This window comes from Mizuhopecten yessoensis, unplaced genomic scaffold (genome assembly GCF_002113885.1).
Source record: "Mizuhopecten yessoensis strain PY_sf001 unplaced genomic scaffold, ASM211388v2 scaffold2503, whole genome shotgun sequence".
NCBI lineage: Eukaryota > Metazoa > Mollusca > Bivalvia > Pectinida > Pectinidae > Mizuhopecten > Mizuhopecten yessoensis.
Genome location: NW_018404578.1, coordinates 18,012 through 30,417, shown reverse-complemented (window position 1 = coordinate 30,417; position 12,406 = coordinate 18,012).

Genomic DNA, 12,406 nt, shown 5'->3' with positions numbered 1-12,406 from the left:
TATATCGTTATATCAACATGTCAGTCATTATATCGTTATATCAACATGTCAGTCATTATATCGTTATATCAACATGTCAGTCACTGTATCGTTATATCTACATGTCAGTCACTGTATTGTTATATCGACATATCAGTCACTGTATCGTTATATCTACATGTCAGTCATTATATCGTTATATCAACATGTCAGTCATTATATCGTTATATCTACATGTCAGTCACTGTATCGTTATATCTGCATGTCAGTCACTGTATCGTTATATCTAAATGTCGGTCACTGTATCGTTATATCTACATATCAGTCACTATATCGTTATATCAATATGTTAGTTTCTGTATTTTAAAATCACCACAAGGTATCTTTGTTAGTGTGTATGATATTAATTATTTTAGGAATCTGTATCCACGTACCAATTAGTCCATTCAGGAATGGCTTGTTTCTTTTTGATCGGGTTATGACTGATAGTTGATAAGCTTTTGACAGGTGAAGCTTCCCTCTCTCAGACAGAATGCTGTCGTATCTGCTAATTTAAGCTTTGAAGTCTTAAAATAAGAAACACCTTCTTTTCTACAGAATTATGATAATTTTCAGATCGTTTTGATAAATGTAAACGCTAGTGGCATATGGTGTGATGTTTGATGGCAAGTAATACAATATTGGTAAAGATATTACAGCGATCAATAATCCGTGATTTAATATAACAAATATGCTTTAAGTAATGATACACGATACTGTCTTTATTCACTTCGAAGGATGCCTTGGAGTATAACAAAGATAATAAAGTTTTCATCAAACATTTCATATCAAGACAAAACAAAAATCATCGACGTGTATAAGACATTTACAATATCACAGAGACAACTGTAGTACTGGTACAGTTATATAAGGATATTCACTAACACACTATCACAGAGACAGCTGTAGTACTGGTACAGTTATATAAGGATATTCACAACACACTATCACAGAGACAGCTGTAGTACTGGTACAGCTATATAAGGATATCCACTAACACACTATCACAGAGACAGCTGATGTACTGGTACAGTTATATAAGGATATTCACTAACACACCATCACAGAGACAGATGTAGTACTGGTACAGTTATATAAGGATACTCACTAACACACTATCACAGAGACAGCTGTAGTACTGGTACAGCTATAGAAGGATATTCACTAACACACTATCACAGAGACAACTGTAGTACTGGTACAGTTATATAAGGATATTCATTAACACACTATCACAGAGACAGCTGTAGTACTGGTACAGCTATAGAAGGATATTCACTAACACACTATCACAGAGACAGCTGTATTACTGGTACAGTTATATAAGGATACTCACTAACACACTATCACAGAGACAGCTGTAGTACTGGTACAGCTATATAAGGATATTCACTAAGTCACTATCACAGAAACAGCTGTAGTACTGGTACAGTTATATAAGGATATTCACTAACACACTATCACAGAGACAGATGTAGTACTGGTACAGCTATATAAGGATATTCACTAACACACTATCACAGAGACAGCTGATGTACTGGTACAGTTATATAAGGATATTCACTAATACACTATCACAGAGACAGCTGTAGTACTGGTACAGTTATATAAGGATATTCACTAACACACTATCACAGAGACAGCTGTAGTCCTGGTACAGCTATATAAGTATATTCACTAACACACTATCACAGAAACAGCTGTAGTACTGGTACAGTTATATAAGGATATTCATTAACACACTATCACAGAGACAGATGTAGTACTGGTACAGTTATATACGGATATTCACTAACACACTATCACAGAGACAACTGTAGTACTGGTACAGATATATAAGGATATCCACTAACACACTATCACAGAGACAGCTGTAGTCCTGGTACAGCTATATAAGGATATTCACTAACACACTATCACAGAAACAGCTGTAGTACTGGTACAGTTATATAAGGATATTCACTAACACACTATCACAGAGACAGATGTAGTACTGGTACAGTTATATAAGGATATTCACGAACACACTATCACAGAGACAGCTGTAGTACTGGTACAGTTATATAAGGATATTCACTAACACACTTTCACAGAGTCAGATGTAGTACTGGTACAGTTAGATAAGGATATTCACTAACACACTATCACAGAGACAGCTGTAGTACTGGTACAGCTATATAAGGATATTCACTAACACACTATCTCAGAGACAGCTGTAGTACTGGTACAGCTATATAAGGATATTCACTAAAACACTATCACAGAGACAGCTGTAGTCCTGGTACAGCTATATAAGGATATTCACTAACACACTCTCACAGAGACAGCTGTAGTAATGGTACAGTTATATAAGGATATTCACGAAAACACTATCACAGAGACAGCTGTAGTCCTGGTACAGCTATATAAGGATATTCACTAACCCACTATCACAGAGACAGCTGTAGTACTGGTACAGTTATATAAGGATGATCCTTTACATAGTATCACAGAGACAGCAACTAGACTTGATGCGATATATACTGTGATATTTACAGAACTGTTTGTATCAGTGTTTGATCACACAGTTAAAAACATCTCTGTCTCATTTTCGTTAAGGTTAGCCGTATGAGAACAAAGAACAAATAGTTACCGCAGATGTAGAAGGTTTGTTGAGGCATAGTTCGACACATTAAGGATAATCTCGAATATATTACAACTTGTTTTCTGTCATATTAACCTTAATTGCTGTGTTTCTATAACAGTACAATGTGTTCACAATGAAATATGTGGGAAAAGACAAGAAACAATGTAGAGCACCATTATCTCGTTCCTTCACGTATACAGCCATCAGCGGGTGAAATACCCGACCCAGACATTCTACTGAGTCAGTAGCTGTGTACGCAAATAAAGAAATTGTTGTGAAGGCACAAAGGAATGCTCAAATAACAGTGAAATGTTAAATATCAAGAACTGTCAACGTAACAAAACAAACGAAAGGAATGAAGAGGACAAATCATTCTATTGTTTGTCGGTAAAACCCGAGCTAACGGTTTCCATTTGTTTGAGTACCCGTTACGCTCCAGCCCGGCAGTAATTAGGGTAACAGTAACACCCCAGGCAGATTTCTATCATCTTACCAGCCACCAGCATCTTCATTGCACATTTCATCTCTGTGATAACACTTTTGACGTTATTGTTTGTATTATAACACGATTGTCGTTTTTAAAAGAAAATCTAGATCGCAATAAATACATGTACATGTATAACGGAGGGTACAAACAAGGTAAAACGATAAACAACAATTCCCTCCATGATTTTGTAACAAAGACATCAACATGGACATTTCTATTCAGCAATTCACTTACATAATGTTCTTATTGGCTTTCAATCTATCTTGCACAATAGACTCAAGATATCAATTGTAACACGGTTTTTTAAAATTAAAAACACGTTTGTCATTGACGTTATAACATGTTTGCCATTGACGTTATAACACGTTTGCCATTGGCGTTATAACACGGTTGTCATTGACGTTATAACACGTTTGCCATTGACGTTATACCACGTTTGTCATTGACTTTATATCACGTTTGTCATTGACGTTATACCACGTTTGTCATTGACGTTATAACACGTTTGCCATTTGCGTTATAACACGGTTGTCATTGGGGTTATAACACGGTTGTCATTGACTTTATATCACGTTTGGCATTGACGTTATACCACGTTTGACATTGACTTTATATCACGTTTGCCATTGACGTTATAACTCGTTTGCCATTGGCGTTATAACACGTTTGCCATTTGCGTTATAACACGGTTGTCATTGGGGTTATAACACGGTTGTCGTTGACGTTATAACACGTTTGTCATTGACGTTATATCACGGTTGTCATTGACGTTATAACACGTTTTCCATTGACGTTATACCACGTTTGTCATTGACTTTATATCACGTTTGCCATTGACGTTATATCACGTTTGTCATTGACGTTATAACATGTTTGTCATTGACGTTATAACACGTTTGTCATTGACGTTATAACATGTTTGTCATTGACGTTATAACACGTTTGCCATTGGCGTTATATCACGTTTGCCATTGACGTTATATCACGTTTGCCATTGACGTTATAACACGTTTGCCATTGGCGTTATATCACGTTTGCCATTGGCGTTATAACACGGTTGTCATTGGCGTTATAACACGGTTGTCGTTGACGTTATACCATGTTTGTCATTGACGTTATAACATGTTTGTCATTGACGTTATAACACGTTTGTCATTGACGTTATAACACGGTTGTCGTTGACGTTATAACACGTTTGCCATTGGCGTTATATCACGTTTGCCATTGACGTTATATCACGTTTGTCATTGACGTTATACCACGTTTGTCATTGACTTTATATCACGTTTGTCATTGACGTTATATCACGGTTGTCATTGACGTTATAACACGTTTTCCATTGACGTTATACCACGTTTGTCATTGACTTTATAACACGTTTGTCATTTGTATTATAACATGCATGGCACTGACATATTTACACGTTTGTCATTGACGTTATTACACGTTTGTCGTTTGAATTATAACATGCATGTCATTGACATATCAACACGTTTGTCATTGGCGTTATTACACGTTTGTCGTTTGTATTATAACATACATGTCATTGGCGTTATAACACGTTTGCCATTGGCGTTATAACACGGTTGTCATTGGCGTTATAACACGGTTGTCGTTGACGTTATAACACGGTTGTCATTGACGTTATAACACGTTTGTCATTGACGTTATAACACGGTTGTCATTGGCACTATAACACGTTTGTCATTGACGTTATAACACGTTTGTCATTGACGTTATAACACGTTTGGCGTTTGTATTATAACATGCATGTCATTGACATATTAATACGTTAGAACACATTTGTTGTTGGCGCTAGAACACGTTTGCCGATGTCCTATTCATGGTTTTGTATAGTACAAGCAATTATAAAAATCACTGATACTTTGAGAAGTTGTCATAGATTTTTTTGTGTAAGATAGAGTGAAAGCCAATAAGAACAGAATGTATGTAAATTTCAGAGCTGAAGTTCCTATTTTTGTTTTCTTTGTGATATCGTTTACCTTGTTTGTACCCTCCGTTTAGTTTGTTTAGACTTCTAAAGAAGTCCGGCATGCAAGATAAAACCATACTATACTTGGATATATTGTGATTAAGGTGTTCTTTTAAAATCGACCTTATTTATCCATAAATAAAGACATTGTGATTTAAATGTTAATTTCATGAATTGCATGCAGTGATCTGCTAAAGTATTCCGTCCCAAACGTAAAAAGGCATGCGTTTATTAGGCCAAACAATCCAGTTCTGGTTTCAAAAGTCTGCAGATCATTTTTATACCGGTATCATACATAAGTGAGCGTGGGCCAGCATTATCGTATTGACACTTATTCAGTCAGGCAAGAAGGATAATTTACAAACCATATTCAAATATTGTTAATAGTAATGATAATATATAACCAGTTCCAACTGTGGCACGAGTTCAAATTGAGATCTGAAAACAATATTCTTAAATATCTTGTACAAATTGAATTTAGTCCTTTATTTAAAGTTACCCAATTCGCCTTCCGGGCTCGGTCGGCACAAGACCCGCACGTGTCCACACTATTGATATTGATGAATCCAAGTCATTCAAGCGTTTTGATAATAAATCCGTGAGGTGTTGACGCTTGTTTGTTCCGGCCTGCCCCAAGCCAGTCTTCGGTTGTATTAGAGAGTCGTACTTCAGGGAAGTAATGAGCCAAACATTGCGAATACAATAGTTTTAAGATTTCTATGTTCAGGGCCGTTGGTTTAACGGGAATGGACGGGCGGTTGGACTTGTCAATTTTAAGAGGTTGTCGAAAAATTGCTTAACATCTTATACACTTCGCACTATCTTTATTTTCCATTTATTCAAATGAGCCAAATTTGAAGAAGGTTGCGTAAATGGTCTTTATGTATTCCGGGATATGCCACTGATATGTGGGACACATCAAAAAGGCAGTTTTGGCACGGCCACGAGAGGTGGGGAGTGAGGAGGGGGGCGCGGGTACATACCACGAATATGTGAGGGCACCCTTCGCCGTTAACTCTTTGTCTACCTAATGTTTGAACGTGATGGGGCAACTCGTAAATCATAAATACAGATACCCTCATCTCAAACTGTATTCTTCCGAAAATGTAGCGACTCAAGTGTCGTGGTTTTGGCCGCTTCAATTTGCATAGTTGCTTTGTAAAGGAAAATGGAGAAATGTTGATTCTGTCAGCGTCAGAGCTCGTTCGTGATTGTAGGGATAATAAAGCATACCCATGTGTCAACATTACGATAATCCGGTGAGGGTGTACAACGTCGAACCGGCCGGGTTCAAATTAATGGATTTTGTGTTATAAATGTTTACGGTTTTCATATTAATGTACAAAATGTTACTGTATAGTTTGTATGTTTACTGTCACCGCAATATTCTCTACTATATACTGTCTGTATTTTGTGACTTAATCATCCAAACTTTGTTGTGTATCGTCACTACCATCATCCTGAGTTATACTGTTACTATATACAGTGTAACCGTTATATATTGTTGATACAGAGTAACTGTTTTATATTGTTACTTTATTATACTATTATTACACACATCATTGTTATACTCCTCGATTAGGTATGCATAGGTTAATCCATTCATAATGAGATACTTGTTTTTGTGAACCATTTTCATGTTTTCCCTTATTAGCCAAAAGGCGTGTCTGGAGTTCTCTGACTGCGTTTGTGTAGAAGGATAGCGCGGTTAAGATACATACGTAAACTTTAAATTGTTAAAACTTTAGTTACTCTGTTTTTCATTTTAGAATGTTTATTGTTTAGATCTTGGTTACAAAAGAATATTATTCATAGCTATTCATAGGACGTAAAACACAAACAAACAAAACAAAATACAAAGGAATTTGGCAACAAGACAAAGCCTATGAGCGCCCTCTCCTTACAGTAATCAACAGTTCACACACATCACACTGTAGTAATGAAAATATAATTATATTGATAATTGCACGAAACTATTATTATTTTGAAAATTGTTGTTTCAGAAACTAGATTACACAAACATCAGCCAAATGGTGCTTGTGGATAGCACGTACTTAACGTACATATAAATAAGTGTAATCTAGTAACAGCGTCTAGTTTCTTTATCTTTATCACTTCCGTTCATTCATCACTGTTCTCCGTTAGGCTCTTTAAGCTTTATAACAATGTGAGTTTAGGATAATATTAATAAAAAATAACACTGTTTCCTACTCATACTCTCATATTTTTGTTACATCTAGGAACTTTTGATATAAAGATAACCTCATCAGTTTGAGCTGAATGGGATGGTCCCAGTGAGCCATTCACCGTCCAGTGCCCAGCTTCTGTAGCGGCAGCATGTACACATCAAGTTTCATCATTTTTATATTGCGTACGTGTATCTACTGTTTGAAAGGCACACTCCGGAAAATACTTAATGCACCTTTACCTGAACGTGACCTCATTACAATGCCTATCATATTTTCTTCGTGTTATACATGTATATTTCAAACTCCACCAATATTTCTTTAATAGTTCAAAAATACCTTGTATCGCCGGACAAGGTGTCTCTAGAACTAGAATCAGAAACAACAGTACTAATTGCCATTTTTGATACAGTATGTCGCCTTCACTTTCGACGGTGGAAAAACTTTACTTGTTTGTAGCACTGATGTACCGTTGTTTATAAATAACTGTTGATGTCGATCACAGCAAAATATCAAGCCCCCTGACCATTCTGTCGCTAGCCCAAGTTAAACATAAAACCCTACAGAACATGGTTATACGAAATGGCATTGATATAAACGGACATTTGTCGATCATAAAAGTTCAGATGGAGATGTAGAAATGTTAAATCATCACATTGTAAATAACATTAAATGAAAAAAAAGATTATCACTTAATTAAATGTCCCGTTGCTTAACTTCAAAATTGGGATATTATTGTAATTTTATTCTTAATCGATATAAAACGATAATTGTTTAAAACAGACCAAGTATTTTTACATTAAAATCACTGTACGGATCATTGAGAATGGGCCTTATTTAAAACACATCAGTAGGGGTTGGTCCGTCAAATCGTAAATGAGGTCCATGCATCATATTTACGACATTTTCTTAATGTGCCTAGGGAGGGAACCATTACTACAAAGGTTAAGGCTGGCTGACCACACGAAAATCTTGACCGTTGAGGCTATTTTTTAGTCAGCGTCTTTCTCCTCCAACATCTGTCATTTTTTTCGCGGCCTGTCTATCTTATAGTGTTGATTATCAACTTTTCAGGCACCAATGTAAACATGATAGGGCTTCTCTCGAGTGTCTTATTAAATACTACGTACGACAGAGCTTCCCTGCATGCATAAACACTTCTCTATAGGAACAAAGCTATACCAACTTCACAGAGCACGAAACTAAGCTTCCTTAAAATTGCACGAACATGGCTAGATAGAGCCATTGTGTTGATCAATCTATGCATACCAAAATGAAACGTTTAAATTCGAGTTTTAACAAAAATGTTGACAATACTATTTTAGGGTTAAGTGCAGATGTATACAGTTCTAAAGCTTTTCTTCTTCAGAAACTTGTACAGAGACTGCATCCAACAGAAATGAAAAAAGAGATAGTTTCCCCGGTCCTAAAGGGGAGTTTGGACAGAAATTCTAGCTTATAGATTGAATTGAAATCAATATTTTTTGTGCAGACACCAGTAAACAATATTGTTTAAACCACTCCAGTCAATTAACTAAAATTAACGTTATCAATACTTACATGTACTTTCTATCGCCTTAATTTTACATTACTAAGAATGTATGCAGTGTAGTCTTTACGCTACCGATATCCTCGGTGTAGCAGCTCAAAGAATCACAGTCTAATAGTTGAATTGACCTTACCTTGAAAGACAGTCTAGATCTAAAAAAAACTAAACATTAAGTAGCTAAACCCATTATCTAGCAACTAAACTCTGGGAAGATAATCCTGGAAATATGACATTCTGGATTTCTAGCAGTAGACGACAACTAATCAGACCTACATAATGTATTTGATGTCATTCAACCTGAGTGCTATCTCTCGTGGCTAGTGGGTTATCGTATATGTAAGTTTAAATGAATGTTTATATAACTTTGAAATAGTAATCCGTGTTCAATTATTCGTGCTTGTATCGTTTGCTACGATAGTAAAGAAAACAAACGTAATTATAAACATGGTTTGTGTTAACGAGTTACAGGGGATCATTACTGGCATTAAACACGACAGAACATCACTTCGCTACAGAAAAAATAAAATCTCACTTCACAACAGAATAAATTGGTTATAACTTAAAGATATACAAATCACAAATATGAAAATCACACTCTAGTTACATGTATATATAATATAAAACACTAGGAGTAAAGGACTTTCCAAAGCAATAGATACAATGTAGTGTTTTGTGAAATATATATAGTGTTTTGTGAAATATAGATAATTTTGATTGAAATGGGAATATTTTGCTTTAAGGAGCTGAAGCGCACACATTTATTAACATTTTCAAAACTGTTGAAATGGTGTTAGAACAAGTAAGTAACCTCTCGAATGTTCCTCTTGTCGTTAAGATAGGTGGGGAACTAACCACGATAATTTGGTAGAACATCCAATTCTTGTCCGATTCTCCTTACACGGTCACGCGATAAAAGCTACAACCTGTTTGGTAATGATGAATTGCAGGTTTCTTAATTTAAGAATGCAAACATGGTATAACAATATAAATGTATAATTATTAAGTCTACAGCTTCCTGTGCCATTTGTAGCTGGCAATTGATACCAATACACACATACCTTCAGGATTTCATTTACCCCCTGCAGAAATCATGCGTTATCCGAATACGGATGAAACCCCTACAATATACGTCCGGACTTCGCCTACCCGAAATGTCAATGTGCGCTATAACACGAGGGTTGCACACCCTATACATGTTGTAAAATTAACTTTTTTAGCCGATATAACTTGAAACCAGACTTATGTGAGTAAATATTCGTATCGGGCTTGGCTACCGATTTAGTCCTCGTGTGTTAATAATACGTTAGTATATTTACTGATGTAACAGTCCAAAGGTGAGTCACGTGTTGTTAGCTCAGCAAATATGAACCACTTGTTCAAAAATCGATTGAATGATAGTCACGAATGTAAAAAACTACATAGTATACATTTTACTTTATTTGTCAGATTTTACAATAGTAACGATTAAGGTAACAGTGTAAGGGAGACAACTTCCGTTTTACACACCCGTTCATGATTTCAATATATCTCAGACAACTTATTTCAAGCCTTTAAATGACCGCAGGTGTAACATGTTACTTTCGTTGCCTCACTTTCTCCTTTGAACTTAAAAAGTAAAGTAAACGAGATATTAAAATAAAAACTACTTCATAGACCTCGATATCTACTGGGACAAACAAGTACCCCAGTAGTAACACTGTATCTACAGGGACAAACAAGTACCCGAGTAGTAACACTGTATCTACAGGGACACACAAGTACTCCAGTAGTAACTCTGTATCTACAGGGACACACAAGTACCCGAGTAGTAACACTGTATCCGCAGGGACACACAAGTACCCCAGTAGTAACAATGTATCTACTAGGAAAAACAACTACCCGAGTAGTAACGCTGTATCTACAGGGACACACAAGTAACCTAGTAGTAACACTGTATCTACAGTGACACACAAGTACCCGAGTAGTAACGCTGTATCTACAGGGACACACAAGTGCCCGAGTAGTAACACTGTATCCGCAGGGACACACAAGGACCCCAGTAGTAACAATGTATCTACTAGGAATGACAAGTACCCGAGTAGTAACACTGTATCCGCAGGGACACACAAGGACCCCAGTAGTAACAATGTATCTACTAGGAATAACTAGTACCCGAGTAGTAACACTGTATCCGCAGGGACACACAAGTTCCCCAGTAGTAACAATGTATCTACTAGGAATAACAAGTACCCGAGTAGTAACACTGTATCTACTTGGACACACACGTACCCGAGTAGTAACGCTGTATCTACAGGGACACACAAGTACCCGAGTAGTAACACTGTATCTTCAGGGACACACAAGTGCCCGAGTAGTAACACTGTATCTACAGGAACACACAAGTACCCGAGTAGTAACACAGTATTGGACACACACGTACCCGAGTAGTAACACTGTATCTACCGGGACACACAAGTACCCCAGTAGTAACAATGTATCTACTAGGAAAAACAACTACCCGATTAGTAACACTGTATCTACAGGGACACACGAGTACCCGAGTAGTAACACTGTATCTACTGGGACAAACAAGTCCCCAGTAGTAACACTGTATCTACAGGGACACAGAAGTACCCGAGTAGTAACACTCTATATACCGGGACACACAAGTACATGAGAAGTAACACTGTATCTACAGGGACACACGAGTACCCGAGTAGTAACACTGTATCTACTGGGACACACACGTACCCGAGTAGTAACACTGTATCTACTGGGACAAACAAGTACCCAGTAGTAATACTGTATATACAGGGACACACAAGTACCCGAGTAGGAACACTGTATATACAGGGACACACAAGGACCCCAGTAGTAACAATGTATCTACTAGGAAAAACAACTACCCGAGTAGTAACGCTGTATCTACAGGGAAACACAAGTACCCGAGTAGTAACACTGTATCTACTGGGACAAACAAGTACCCAGTAGTAACACTGTATCTACCGGGACACACAAGTACCCCAGTGGTAACACTGTATCTACTAGGAATAACAAGTACCCGAGTAGTAACACAGTATTGGACACACACGTACCCGAGTAGTAACACTGTATCTACTGGGACAAACAAGTACCCAGTAGTAACACTGTATCTACAGGGACACAGAAGTACCCGAGTAGTAACACTGTATCTACAGGAACACACAAGTACCCTAGTAGTAACACAGTATCTACAGGGACGAACATGTACCTGAGTAGTAACACAGTATATACAGGGACACACAAGTAACCGAGTAGTAACACTGTATCTACAGGGACACACGAGTACCCGAGTAGTAACACTGTATCTACCGGGACACACAAGTACCCCAGTGGTAACACTGTATCTACTAGGAATAACAAGTACCAGAGTAGTAACACTGTATCTACTTGGACACACACGTACCCGAGTAGTAACACTGTATCTACAGGAACACACTATCACTGTATCTACAGGGACACACAAGTACTCCAGTAGTAACTCTGTATCTACAGGGACACAGAAGTACCCGAGTAGTAACACTCTATA